The sequence below is a fragment of the Archocentrus centrarchus genome, unplaced genomic scaffold (genome assembly GCF_007364275.1).
Source record: "Archocentrus centrarchus isolate MPI-CPG fArcCen1 unplaced genomic scaffold, fArcCen1 scaffold_50_ctg1, whole genome shotgun sequence".
In the NCBI taxonomy this organism is placed as follows: Eukaryota; Metazoa; Chordata; class Actinopteri; order Cichliformes; family Cichlidae; genus Archocentrus; species Archocentrus centrarchus.
The window spans coordinates 1-15,099 of NW_022060273.1; positions in this window are offsets into that span (position 1 = coordinate 1).

Genomic DNA, 15,099 nt, shown 5'->3' on the forward strand with positions numbered 1-15,099 from the left:
AGTATCTCACATACATATGCCAAACAGCACAGAGAGAAGCCTCAAAACTTCTGGAACAAGGTAATTTGGAGTGATGAGACCAAAATTGAACTTTTTGGCCACAACCATAAACGTTACATTTGGAGAGGTGTCAACAAGGTCTATGATGAATGGAACACCATTAATACTGTAAAGCATGGAGGAGGATCACTGATGTTTTGGGGATGTGTGAGCTACAAAGGCACAGGAAACTTGGTCAAAGTTGAAGGAAAGATGAATACAGCACATTATCATCAAATACGGGAGGCAAATTTGCACTCATCAGCAGTTCATCCAAGACAGCCCAGGAATTTACAGGAACTGGAGGCTTTTTGCCAAGAAGAATGGGCAGCTTTACCTGAGAAAATAAATAAACATACATGGAAAAAAGCAGCCAACACCCAGAAAGTTGCCCAGGAGAGTTCAGGCTGTGCTGGATAAATGTGCTCACTCCGTACTGCCTTCCATGTATGTTTGAAAGTTTTAATAAATCACTGTATCTATTTCCCATTTAATTAATAATTAATATAACATATGATTAAACTGGCATGTAAACAATTCAGTGTTTGGTATTTTTGAGTAGGTCTGAAGTTGAATAAGTGATTTATGACAAAAAAGCAAAAATATTGATGTATGATGATTTTATAGCAGTTTTTAGGTGCTGTACATTTTTGCCACAAAAGGTGTCCAGAAGGTGCAAAATCTGAGGAGACCATATAGGTTAACATGCACTGCAAACTGGTAGCACCTAACTGCATTTTCCACATATCAGCCAGCAAGTGGAGACATGAGAACCTCTGCAACAGATGATGAGAAGGAGGAAGGTCAATATGAAGGCATAAAAAGAGGATCCAAAGGAGATGTCTGTTGAAAACAGGGGGAACAAACCAGATAACCTAGTTGGGGAAGGATCACATGGAGTGCAAATGGTATCCAATGAGGAGAAAAATGAATATGAACCAGATATTCTGCACAGGCGAGAAGAAACACAGCAGATTGAACATGCCCAGCAGGATGAAGGAGTAAGAAATCCAGGAGTTTCATCATATACAGTACATTGCAAAAGACTCTAGTCACCACTCATTTCCTTTATATGTTGCAGGGTCCAACAGAAACATGCACAAATACTTAGGATTAAAGTATATAAGGCAAAAAAACCTGAGTTTGTACGATTCAGACATGCTCCAAAATCCAGACTTTGTCCACCTTTATCCTCCAAGGTCTGGACTCTCTTAGGCAGCTCTCTGTAATTCATCTTGAGGGACATACAAAGCTCTTTGGCTCTTGGCAGCCTTTTGATCTATGTCAAGATTTAATAATCATTATTAATTTAATAATTTCAGAGTCCAGACTCTGTGGAGCCCAATCCATGACTGATAGTGTTCCACTGTATGTCTTGCTAGCCAGATATACTTTTCCAGCATTGGCAGTGTGTTTGGGATCACTGTCATGCTGGAAAGCTGTTGCTAGCCAGATATATTCTAGATGGTACTCCATGGTTGTTGCAAATCTGACCATACATTTGGCTTCATATGCACGTCAGTTTTGTTTTTTTGCCAAAAGTCTGTGTAGATCCAACACTCATTCATGCCTTGAATTAGATGCCTTTTCCATGCTTAAATGAGTCATAGTTTTAGGTTGCACTATAGTATTGAGTAGCTCAACCAAGTACAGTAACAGAGGAGATAACTGCCCAAAGAATACCTTGACAGACCTTCTGAAAGTCTTAAACTTTGTTTGATTCCTTTAATGTGGTCTTGCACCAAAGTCTGGCTGCTTAGCAGTAAAATGTGGAGAAATGAGGTTGGCTCAAGAGTTCTACATAATACATTCAGTACATGTCACATTGTAACAATACAATGTATACCACCAATCCCAAGCTTCTGCAAATGTTCACACACAAATTATATACTAAGAATATCTTCTTTCTGTGTAAAGGCAAAAGAAAATCTAATTAGAACACTTTTCTCTTTTGCAGGCCCAACAAACAGATATGATGATAAATGAGAACGACACTGGCAATGATCTTCATGATGGCATGGAAGATGAGTTTTTACAAAGACTCTTCCGGGACCACCATCTTTTTTTTTTTTTAATTCCCCGTAGTGCCTGGGTAAATCTTAGGAGGGCCCAAAACAAAGATCACTTCAAGGGGCTGCAGTGGACTAATATTATATCTAGAGATATCTAGAGAGATTTGTTGGACATAGAGTTAAAGTTTCAGGATCTAAGAGGCATTCACCAGCATTCAAATGCACAGGTTACTGTTTATTCAGTGACTGTGCAACTACAGTAGAAGTGGTTGTGCAAAGTGAGGTGACCCTGAAGGTAAACGTGACTTTTCAGGACATGAAATAAAACACTGCAAAAAAGAGCTGAGAAGGAGACCTGCGAGAGCCAATGCCCAACGGACAATATATGAGCTACTGCACAAGGCATCCCCAAGGACTCTCTATCTTGAAAACATTAAGAAGATCCAAGGACCTGTCATGGAATCTGGGTGTAGAGATGAGGCCCCTTCACCAGCAGTGCTGAAAACTATTTCCTGGAGACAACGCAAAGAACAAAGAAAAACACCAAAATGAAACAATAAGTCTTGAGATTATGGCAAAACAAAAGACAGATGACCCCACAGAAGTGCTGCAAAAGGTTCTCCTTCACCCCAAGGGAGTGATGCTATGATCAAAGAAAAGCATAGACATTTTCCACACACGCTGCAGAGAGGACATTGTCTAGATAGATGCCACCGGAAGCCTCATTAAGAGAAGGAAATGCAGCACAGGTCCTTTTTACATTTTTGAACTCATTGCTAGAAATCCTAAGAAGGGAGGTTCACCTTTTTCAGTTGCTACCTTTGCAATATGTGATCACACAACTGCCTCTGTCCAATATTTCTTAAGTGCTTTCCAAACAGATCACATGAGACAATATGGTCAGAAAAACATCTCTCCACTAATGGTCATATGTGATGGTTCCATGGTACTCATGCAAGCAGTTTCACTGGCTTTCTCTCAAACCAATCTCAGCGGCTTGCTACAGTGCTACTATAGAATATTAACTGGTAAAGGTACAACCACAGACTTCAGTCTCCCAATATTACACCGGTGTCTCAGCCATGTAATGAGAAATGCCAAATCTCTGTGCAAAAAGCATTAAGAGCCTTATTTCCTGTATGTCTTCACATCACTAGCATTTTCATGATGGTTATTTTACTCCATTCTTTTCTCAGTGCCCCTCACCACTACGAGCTGGCTATGCATATCTTTGGGCTGCTGACATCAGCAGGTTCACTTTTGAATTTGACAGAATGCTTCTGAGTACCACTGTACTATTTTCAAGCCCCTGCAGCTCACACAATGTTGAGCAGCACTTTCATGATCTCCAAGCTTGGTTGACAACACTTGGAGCAGTTGATGACCACAGCACTGAGCCTGCGGACTTTGAGGTATGCTGAAATTTCACATTTTTATTTCATTTTCTACTGTGGTACATTCCAATGGAAACTGTTTTGCAGACAGGGATCTCAACAATGTATCCAAACTAAGATTTGACAGTGACAGTTCATTTTTATGTTTATCTGATATCCCTGAGGAATATTTCAAAGTCCTAAGGCTTTTTAGGATGATAATTACAGTTGGAAGGGTGATATGCTTCCTTGGCATACCAGTGTACATCACTTGAAATGTTTCTCACTATATTTAGGGACAAATATTGCCTATATTTCCCCTCACAGGACACCTTGGATAGCACTCCGTTCATGGAACACTTTATGGATGTCATAAACTCAGCACCCCTAGACACAGAAGGAGATGCCAATATATACTACTTCAGACATTCATCTCCACACTGACCACTTACTTCTTGCCTCAAGCAGCACTGTGGACAAGTATGATGTTGGGTCAGTTAACACTGCTCTTTCACTTTAGGGTGTCATTCCCCAAAATGCTTTATATTCGTGGCCCAATGATTGTGTATCTGACATGATTGTGAAATATGAATGTCCTACTTCCAAGGACGGGCTAAGGATGGTCAGAATATCATTTGTTCATGTCGACATGTTGCATCGTTATATCTTTACTGGTATTCAAGTTGTATTTCCATATAATCTGTCCTTATTGTCAATGTGACAATGAATAACAGCAATGATTCTCTGAACACTTCCTTGTTTTCACAATTTCATTCATGTAGTTTGGTTTATTTTTTGCACAACAATTTGATTTGAATTTTTTATGTATTTTGAATATCTGTTGATGCAGCATTGTATGAGGAAATTCTTGTGATTTCAAGACATCATAATTTAATATTCCTACAGTTATTTGACTTGAGAATGGTCTCAGGTGTAGTGGAGGACATGTTTAATAAGGATATGGTGGTGTTTGCAGAAAACAATTTGATTTGAATGTTTTATGTATTTTTGAATATCTGCTGATGCTGCAGTGATTGTGTCCATATTTCTATTTCTACGCTGCAAAAATTTCAAATGTCTACAGCCATTTCACTTGAGATTGACTAAGGATGTATTTGAGGATTGGGTGAACAGGAATTTTAGGTTAATTGTTGATAACAGTTTGATTAGATCTTTTTCACGCAGTTACAACCATGTACCTATGTTATTGAATCTAGGTATCATAATGCATTTGACTTATCTGATAACTATCTAATTGTAGCCAAATGTTGCATTAACCATTTGGAACTTGCCTTTTCACAAATACAGTATGAGTATGAACATGGTGCTACATGCTTGTAACAACCTGGTTATGATATTCTTGGAGATATGCAAATATGCCTGTATAGTATTGTTTATGTTGTGTGTCACTTTAGTTTGTATAGAATATGCAAACTATTACAAAATGCACTAAATTATTTAAGTCTGTTAAAGTATAGATAGCTAAATTTACGTGGTGCACCTAAAGGCACCACGGGTTTAACCATATACTGATGTAAATGCGCAAATTTTTTTCAAGCACGGATGGCGTGACTCCGGTACCATTGCGTGGTCTGCAGCAATATTTCCTCCAGTCTGGCAGATCAGTTCAAAGGCCTCATTGAATTCTCTTTTTTTTTTTTTTTTTTTCTTTTTTTTTTTAAAGCCTGTCATGTCTGGCAGTGTTTACAAGCAGAATCGTGAATGCACTGTTGTGCCAAACATATTTATTCTTCCAAGATAAGCTCTATAGAGTCTCTATAAGCTTTTATTGTTAATGTTTTGTATTGTTTGTTTGTTTTATTTATTTGTGTAAATATATATTTAATTCCAGTTGACAGGCTGAGGAGAGGAAAAAAAAAAAAAGGAGAGAGAAAGGGGAGAAAACAGAAAAAGAGGACAGAGCACCACTAAACTAACCAAAACAATTCAAATGCTGCAACTGCAAAAAAAAAAAAAAAAAAAAAAAAAAAGACAGCATACCAAAACAGAACAAGCAATACCTGGAAAAATAACTATGCGGAAAAGGCAAAACAAAATGAAGCATGATTGTATAAGAACAACAATTTTGTTATGCTGTGACTGCGTTAGTGTCTGTGTCATGGAATGCACTTACCAACGAGGGCAGAAAGCCGCTGCTCCGCCCACAAGGAGCCAGAGGCAGGCAGAGAAATGACGCGGTCGGTGTGAACGGCTGCATTAAGAACAGGAGAGTCCGAAAAATATTTTTAACGCACGAAACATTCGCACGGAATTTACGCATCCGGTGTGAAAGGGCCTTTACCTGACGCTTTTGCTTTGCTCTACATATGTTTTTATCATGCGCCTTATAACCCGGTGCGCTTTATGTGCGAAAATAGACCCGTTCATTGATAGTGGGCCTTATAATGCGGTGCGCCTTATGGTCCGAAAAATACGGTAGTTAAATCTGTAACTTTCTGCTGGTCTGTCTTTCTCCTTTACCTTCATTTAGCTTATTTATCTAAAGGGCATACTGATTTTTATATTATTAGCTTCTGGGATTTTTCCTTTAATGCTTGATCTAATATCAATTTGTTCAGACATCCAAAATTCAAAATGATCACTGCTCTTTTCTTTTTTTTTTTTTTTTTTTTTTTTTTTTTTTTTTATAGCCTGTCATGTCTGGCATCTTTCACAATCGGAATGATGATCCGAATGCACTGATGTACCAAACATATTTGCTTTGACAAGAACAGCTCTATATGTTTCCTATAGGCTCTTCTTGTTAATGTTTGCAATTTTATTTTTATTTATTTATCTTTTTATTTAGTTATTCATGCCAAGTCTGACAGGCAACAAGGAAGGGGCAAGAACAAGAGGTGGGGGGAGAAAAAGGGGGGGGGGAGAAAAGGAAGAAAGGAGATAGAAAAAAAATAAAAAATAAAAGGGGTTGATATACTCACACACACACACACACACACACACATCCATACACACACCCATATGCACCTACATATACACACACATACACACACAAGTTTATTGTTTGTAGTAATGTGTGTGTATGCGCCTTTGTCATGCAATGTATTCGACAATGAGGGCGAGAAACTGCAACCATGCCCCCGCGCGATCCAGAGGCAGATACGGAAGGACCCAGGGGACCCAGGCCATCCACAGCACAGGAGCTCAGAAGACTTGGGGCCACACATCCCGATGGCAACCGCGTACACTCCCCAGAAGAGGAAGGAGGGAGGCTACAGACGGAACCCCCACAATCCAGGGGCTAGAGTCCAGAGAGCCAGAGACGACGGGCAGCCCACCCCCCCCGGCAGGCCGGCACCCCCAGCACGAGCCAGGCATGCGGCCCCCGAGGCCCCAAGCGCCCGAGAGCAGCCCGACACCCGGCAGAGCCCCCCCACGCGCCAAAGAGGCCCAAGCCACCCCCAGGTCACGGCCGCCACGGGAGCAGGCCAAAACCCATGCCGAGACATCCGGCCACACATCCCGGGACCCACGGGCACCCACACCCCAGGGGCGGCAGTGACGACCAGTGGGGAGCAGCGTGGAGCGGTAGGGAGGGGTAACTCCCACCCTCCGTGTCCCACCGGTGCCAAGGCTTGGCAAGCCACCAACCCAGGCCCAGCTGTCCACACACACACACTCTCACAAGCACGCACGTACACACACACACACACGTACCAGTCATTCCCTCATGTACACACACGCACATACACACGCACGCACATTCGCATGCACCAGTCACACACTCATGCATACACACTCACACTCACATACACACACACACACGTACCAGTCGTTCCCTCATGTACACACACGCACATACACACGCACGCACATTCGCATGCACCAGTCACACCCTCATGCATACGCACATGTAACATACATGGACACCTAATGTGGGAGAGCGGGTACCAGCACCAAGCCAGCGGCAACCCAGGGAAGCAGCCAACCCAGCCCCGAACAATGAGCCAGTCCCCATCCCAGGCGGGGTGCATGGAACTGGGGTGTGAGAAGGCCCGCCCGCCCCCTCCTCCCACTCAGCGTGTTGGGGGGGTGATGTGAATGTATGTACTGAGAAGAATGTGTATGGCTGTGTGAAAACTACAGTGCTTTTAAAATTGGAGGGACAGATGTAATATGAGCACTGAATAACAGCGCCCATCCACACTGTCCCCCCAAGGCCCTCAATGTCTAAAATGTAAATAAAATTGAGGTGCAGGCAGCAGTGAACAGACAAGTGGGGCCACCTCAGCAGTGCCACCCACTAACCACTGTGTGACACACCTGCCCCCCAAGGCCCTATATGTACTATGATGTGTTGTGAGCTGTATAATGCAATTAAAAAAAGGAGGAGTGGGACATCATGCAGCACAGCGAGCAGAGCCGAGGTGATGGCCCTACTCACTGCAGCACGAGCCCCCCACCCCCGAGAACCTATGTGTGCATAATGTGATGTTAAACTGAGTGGGAGGAGGGGAGGGGCCAGGATAAATATGACCGGGAGGCAGAGGACTTCCCCCCCGGAGGAAGAGAGCCAGCTAGCTACTGGCTCACTAGGCACCCCAGTTCCCTACACCCCCCCCCGCAGCCCAGGGAAGGCAGGTCCAGGGCCTGAAGTGACCGCACCCCCAGGACGCCACCGTACTCCAGGCCGGCACCCACTGCCCCCACTGCAAACAGGACACAACACACACCCCACATGCATAGAAAGGACAACAAATATCACACACACACACACACGCACGTACGCACACATACACACGCACGCACACACACTCACACACACACAGACACACACCCCCACATACATACTCACACATACACACACACGCACACAGTGGTCCTGAGTCAGAACCAACCGGCCCCGTGTGGGGCAACTGCTGCTCCCTCACCTGAGCGCCCCACCACCCCATGGGGGAGGGCACCCAGAATCCCGGAATGCCAGCCAGACACCCCGACACAGCCAACCCACCCCACACGGCGGCGCGCCCAAGGGGGCACAGACCCCTCCAGCGCAGGGAGGGGCCCAGCCAGGAAACGGGCAACCCCGGGCACCAGGGCCCCGACCCCCGCACCCCGGCCCCCACAGAGGAAGCCGGCCAACCGGACGGGGCCAGCACCGCCACCACGGGACCCCAAGCCCCACACCCCACGACCATAAGAGCACCATCCAAGTCCCCACCACCAACAACCAGGGCCCGGACACAGAAACCACAAAACGGTAGCCACCGCCTCCAGGCCAGAGCCATCAGACACCCAGGCCCCCCCGGCCCACCCCCAGCCACCTACCGGGTGCGCCATGAAACTAGACCACAGCTCGTCACCCCCATCATGCGATGGAGCTGATCAGTGGGGACCAGAGAGATTCAAATTTTGCCAGTTGATTTTTAGAGGTGGCAGACATTCTTTCCAGACTAATGTGGTCTAAAAGTAGATTCTTATAGTGAGTAACGCATAAATCATTTTTTGATTTCCAATTCATGAGGATAGTTTTCTTAGCGATGCATAAGGTAGTAAGAACTATGTGTGATATATTTGTTTCCATGTTTAATTCACTTAAATCACCTAGAATGCACAGTTTTGGTGATGTTGGGATATCGCAATTAAAACATGTGGATAATTCCTCACATATCCTCTGCCAGAACCTCTGAACAGGTGTACAAGACCAAACTGCATGCATATAGTTTTCAGTATGGTTGCCTGAACAGTGGGTGCATATATTTGTGTCTCTGAGGCCCATTTGGAACATCCTGTGTCCTGTATAATGTATTCTATGGAGAGTTTTGTATTGTATAAGTTGTAAATTCGGACTTTTAGTCATTTTGAAAGTGTTTAAACATATCTGTGTCCAGAAGTTTTCCTCTGGGTTAATGGAAAGATCTCGCTCCCATTTTGTAGTTGGGAGGGATATTGAATCATTAATTTTAATAATAACTTATATATTTTGATAATAATTTAGGGGTATAAAGATTTAGAAATTCTGTTACCAGTACAGGGGTTTCTAATTTTAAATTATTTAAATTAAACCTTGCCTGTATGATAGACCTCAACTGCTGGTATTCGAGAAATTTGCTATTGCTAATTTCATATTTGGAAATAAGTTCTTCAAATGAAATAAAGGTCCCATCGTGAATAACATGTTCTAAATTCTTTATTCCTTTCTCTTGCCATGTTGAGAAGTTCAGTACTGTCTTTTTCTGACATATATCTGGATTGTTCCAAATGGGTGTCAGTTCACATGGGATAAGTGAAGACTTTGTTATCTTTAAGAATTCCCACCAGGCTGTCAGAGAGGTGTTTATGTTAAGACTTTTAAAACCGCTATGATGTTTAATACTGATGCTAATGAAAGGTAAGTCAGAGATTTTCACTTTTCCACAGAGTGTTTGTTCTAAATCCAGCCATGGGCTGTCTAAAGGGCTTGATTTGATCCATCTTGAAATATACTGTAATCTATTGGCTAAGAAATAGTGATAAAAGTTTGGGAGTTCTAGACCACCACTGCATTTTAGCTTTTGTAAAGTTTTTAAACTTATTCTTGAGGTTTTATTTTTCCACAAAAATTTTGAAATGTTTGAGTCCAGAGATTTAAACCAGGCAACAGAAGGTTTATTAGGGATCAGTGAAAACAAATAATTGATTTTAGGCAAAATCATCATTTTTACTGTGGCAACTCTCCCCATGATAGATATAGGTAGAGAGTTCCAACGTGTGAGATCATCCTCTACTGTTTTTAATAGAGGAATATGATTCAACCGTACCAGGTCTGACAGCCTGGGGGAAAAATTAACACCTAAATATTTAATATTGCCAGATTGTAGTGAGGTGGTCGTGGTGTTCTGAAAATTACAATTTAGAGGTAAAACGTTTGATTTACTCCAATTGATGGAGTAGTCTGATATAGATGAGAACTTATCTATAAGTGTGATTGTTTTTAGAAGAGAAGTTTGTGAGTTCTCAAGGAAAAGTAATACATCATCAGCATAAAGGCTTATCTTATGGTCTGTGTTTTCTGTTTGAATTCCTTTAATATCTACATTTTGTCGGATTGTTGCTGCTAGTGGTTCAATGAAAATGACAAAGAGTGAAGGAGAAAGTGGGCAGCCCTGTCTGGTGCCTCTCTGCAGACTGAAGCTTTGGGAAATAAGATCATTTGTTCTAACACGTGCATTTGGAGAGCTGTATAATGTTCTGATCCAGTTTTTGAAGGATGAACCAAATCCAAATTTGTGTAGAACTGCTAACAGAAATTTCCAATTTACCCTATCAAATGCCTTCTCTGCATCTAAAGAGACAACTGTGGTTTCTAATTTATTAATAGAACAGTAATCTATTATATTTATCAGTCTGCGTGTATTATTGGCAGAGTGCCGACCCTTGATAAAACCTGTTTGGTCTGGATGTATAATAGATGGAGTGATTTTTTCTAACCTTCTGGCAAGGACTTTGCAAATTATTTTAAGGTCTACATTAATCAGAGAGATTGGCCTGTAGCTGGATGGGAGTGTGGGGTCTTTGCCTGGTTTAAGAAGTAGACTAATGTTAGCAGAGTTCATGTTTGGAGAGACCGCATGATTGCTCTGAATCTGAGCCACCATTCTGAGAAAAGAGGGTCTTAGTACAGACCAAAATTCTTTATAAAACTCTGCTGGAAAACCATCTGGGCCTGGGGCTTTATTATTTGGGAGATGCTGTATTGCTTCGTAAAATTCAGATGATGAAAGAGGCGAATCAAGAGTCGCGGCCTGTTCATCATTTAGTTTAGGTAGATTAATGTTATTAAGATATTCTTCAATTTCAGCATCAGATGGATTAATGTGCGATGAGTATAAGGCTTCATAGAAGTCTCTAAAAGAGTTATATATTTGTTGTGGGTCGTGGGTAATATTACCAGTTGAGTCTTTAATAGAATAAATGGCTGTTTTTTCTTTATTTAGTTTTAACTGGTTAGCCAAAAATTTTCCAGATTTATTTCCATGTTCGAAGTTTTCTAAACGCAACCTCTGCAACATGAATTGTGTCCTTTTATCAATTATTTCATTTAACTCCAGTTTTAGTTTCCTCATGTTGTTAATTATATGTTCTTGTGGTGAAGCAGCTCTTTTCTTTTCTACAATCTTAGCTTTAAACAAATCTACCAAATAAATAAATGTAAGTGCACAGAAGTGCAAATCAGTAACTTGTATTTTATCCTACATGGACAAATAAATTTTTTTAGTTCTCTACGTTTTGCTTTGTATTTACATGCACTGTTTTTTTTCTCTAAAGTTTCTTTTAAGGTTTCACTAAAACTGAGTTTCTCACGGAAAAATTTTCTTGAAATTTAACAACAATTTAACATTGTTTGCATTTTAAATCAGTGATCTCCTGACTCCTTTTTTTGGTAATTTTTCAGGGTTTTTTTCTTTTGTCCATCTATGATTTTGCTTCTGATACATATGAGAGATAAGCCAAATTTCCTTCTGAGAATTTGACCTTCATACCTTTATCAACAACAATATCTATCCAAATTTTAAAAAAATTAGACACACACACACACACACACACACACACACACACACACACACACCCACACACACACACACACTTGGGGTTCAGTATGTTGCCCAAGGATACATTGGCATGCAGCCCAGAGTAGCCAGGAATCAAACCGCCGACCTTCCGATCTGTAGGTGACCTGCTCAACCTCCTGAGCTACAGCCACACCGTATCCACATAATTCTACACATCACTAAAAACGTTACAGTAACATGATGTCAGATAAGTTTCATTTGTTTGATTCTTAGTGGCCCAAAAGCAGGAGCTGGATGAGGCTCTGGTAAATTTGCTGGTGATGGACTCTCAGCCTTTTACCAGTGTGGACGGTCCAGGCTTCAAAGAGTTTGTGGGAATGCTTGACCCCCACATACACTCTGCCTTCCAGACAGGCTCTGTAGAAGATGGTGGAGGAGAAGTATGAGCAGGAGAAGGCCAAAGCCAAGGCTCAACTGCTGAGCATGGAGGGAGTGAGACTGACCTCTGATATGTGGACCTCCATGAATGTGGATGCATATCTGGCAGTAACTTGTCATTGTGTCCTGGATAATATGAAGATGGCCACTTTACTTTTAGGAGTGCTGCCTTTTCCCTAAGACCACAGTGCTGAAAACATTGCAGCTGCTCAGAGGTCTCCGATGGTGGAGTGGGGACTTGAGGGGAAGGTTCAATGCCTGGTGACTGATGCTGCTGCAAACATGGTCTCCACTGCAAAAAAAAAAAAAAAAAAAAACACTAGCCATACAACATGTTTTTATTGCACATGCATTAAATTTGGTTGTAAAAAAATCCCTGGATCAAACACCTGGCCTAGAAGATCTGTGCACAAAGGCACTAAAGGTGGTGACTTATTTTAGGACAAGCTCTACCAGAAAAGAAAAACTGAAACATGTGCAACAGCAAATGAACTGTGCAGTGATGAAGCTAATTCAGGAGGTGGACACGTGCTGGAACAGCACCTTTTTGATAATGCAGCACTTGTACAATGAGAGGCAGACAGTCGGGGCAGCTCTGGCATCACTCAAGACAGACGTTCATCCTCTCTCTTCTGAGGAATATGAAACAATCGCAGTGTGTCTCCAAGTGCTCTCCCCATTCTAAGCAGCAACTGTGGAACTGTCCCAGGAGACGAGTGTGTCAGGTTCAGCGGTGATTCCACTTGTAAAGATCTTATTTCAAGCAACCCAGGAAGTAATACTGAGGACCACAAATGTAACAGCAACACTTCTTGGATGGAATATCACTGCAACCCTCATAAATAAGTTTGACAACCTCGAGTGCTCAACTGTCCTGTCACTCGCCAAACTGCTGGATCCAAGATTTAAAGCCATCGGATTTTATAGTCCAGAAAAGGCCCAAAATGCTGCACAGAAACTTACAGCTGAACGTGCAGCACTGGTGAGGCACACACGAGCGGAGACTTCTTCAGATGATCATTCACCTCAACCAGCAACAAATGCACAAAATCCATCCTCCACAGACAGATAGTTGTAAGCTGGTAATTATGAACACACACACAAACACAAACTGTGTTCACGACTTTCAAATCTTTATTTTTCTTTCAGCCTCGAACCTTTGGGCAAGTTTTGATGGAGATGCTACACTGGTAAGAGCTCACAGGAATCATACATCGGATGCCACAATTGAAGTTCAGAGATACTTGCCTGATCCTCTCTCTGCAAACATCAGAGGATCCTCTGGCCTACTGGAATGAGCACAGAAATGTTTATCTGCATTTGTTCTTGTTGGCTAAACAATATTTCTGCATACCAGCCTCATCTGTTCCTTGTGAACATATTTTTTCAAAAACTGGAGAAGCTGTCAGCAAAAAAAGAAATCACCTGAGTCCAAAAAAGTGGAAAAACTCTTATTCCTGAATAAAAACCTCTGAAATCCCATCCCCAAACTTCATGACTGAGTTATACAAGCACAACCCACCTTCCCTGCACCTACTTTGTTTCCTAAAGAACACCCTCTCTCAATCCCAGATACTAGTCAGCATATGTCTACTGAATCAGCTGAACATATATTGACAGTGTTTGTTGTCTACTATTTCACCACTAGATGTCACTGAAATTAACCTTTGAATGAACCCACGTTCAATACAATTGGCAAAGTGGTTCAATACTGCTTCATTTGAGCATCACTATTGAAAAGTATATTCAAAACTCAAAGAAAGATAGCAAATATGAATGTGGATATATCAGTATGTTGAGTGTGTGCAATGCATGAGTGCGTGGGTGTGGGTGTGGGTGTGTGTGGGTGTGTGGATGAATACTACAACCCAAACCAACTAAAACCAAAGACAAACCGAGTTTACCTGGAGGAGCAGAGAGGAGAGAATGGTTAGTAGAGCCCTGCTTAAATCACTGAGCACAGGTGGCTCCAATTACTCACGGCCCCTCCTCTGACCTGCAGGAGGCACCGCCCCTGCAGGTCAGAGGAGGGTCCGTGACAGTATTTATATATACAAGACATTTTAACATTGTGCTTTTACTTTGAAAACATGGGAGAAACATTTAAAAGTATTTTTGTTGTGAAGAAGAAGAAGGTCTTCATATGGAGTGTTAAGCGTGCTGTGATACACAAGCTGCCCAATAGATGGAGACATTTTCTCATGTTTGAATCTACAGCTGCATTTATCATGTCTGAGGGAGGAAAAGAGAAACTGCTTTTGGGCTTTGTCATAAAATTTCTATTGTGAGACAAATGGTTACACAACCCTGGGCAGTTCCAGCTGCCTGTCACTACAAGTCACAGCTTGCTGATGGAGTAACACTGAGTTATTTAAAGAAGGTGAAGTCCAGCCTGCTGGATATGTTACTTTCACTTATACACAGGGCGAAGTTTCCAGTACACTGGGTCAGTCTAACACAGGGATTCACTCAGGAGCACACATGCAGTAACATATCCCCTCTGTCATGCATGTTTGAACTAATACAGAAAGATGATGCTGATCTATTGTGTAAGACAATAATTTTGCAAAAGGTCAAGGTTTTTCCTTTAGGCTGTTTTATTCATTCTGATTTTCATATTAATTATATCATGTGTAAAGAAGTTTAACTGCACAGAGCTGCGTATTTTCTTCAATAATATTAATCATTTTCTAACGATGATGGTGAAACACACACACACACACA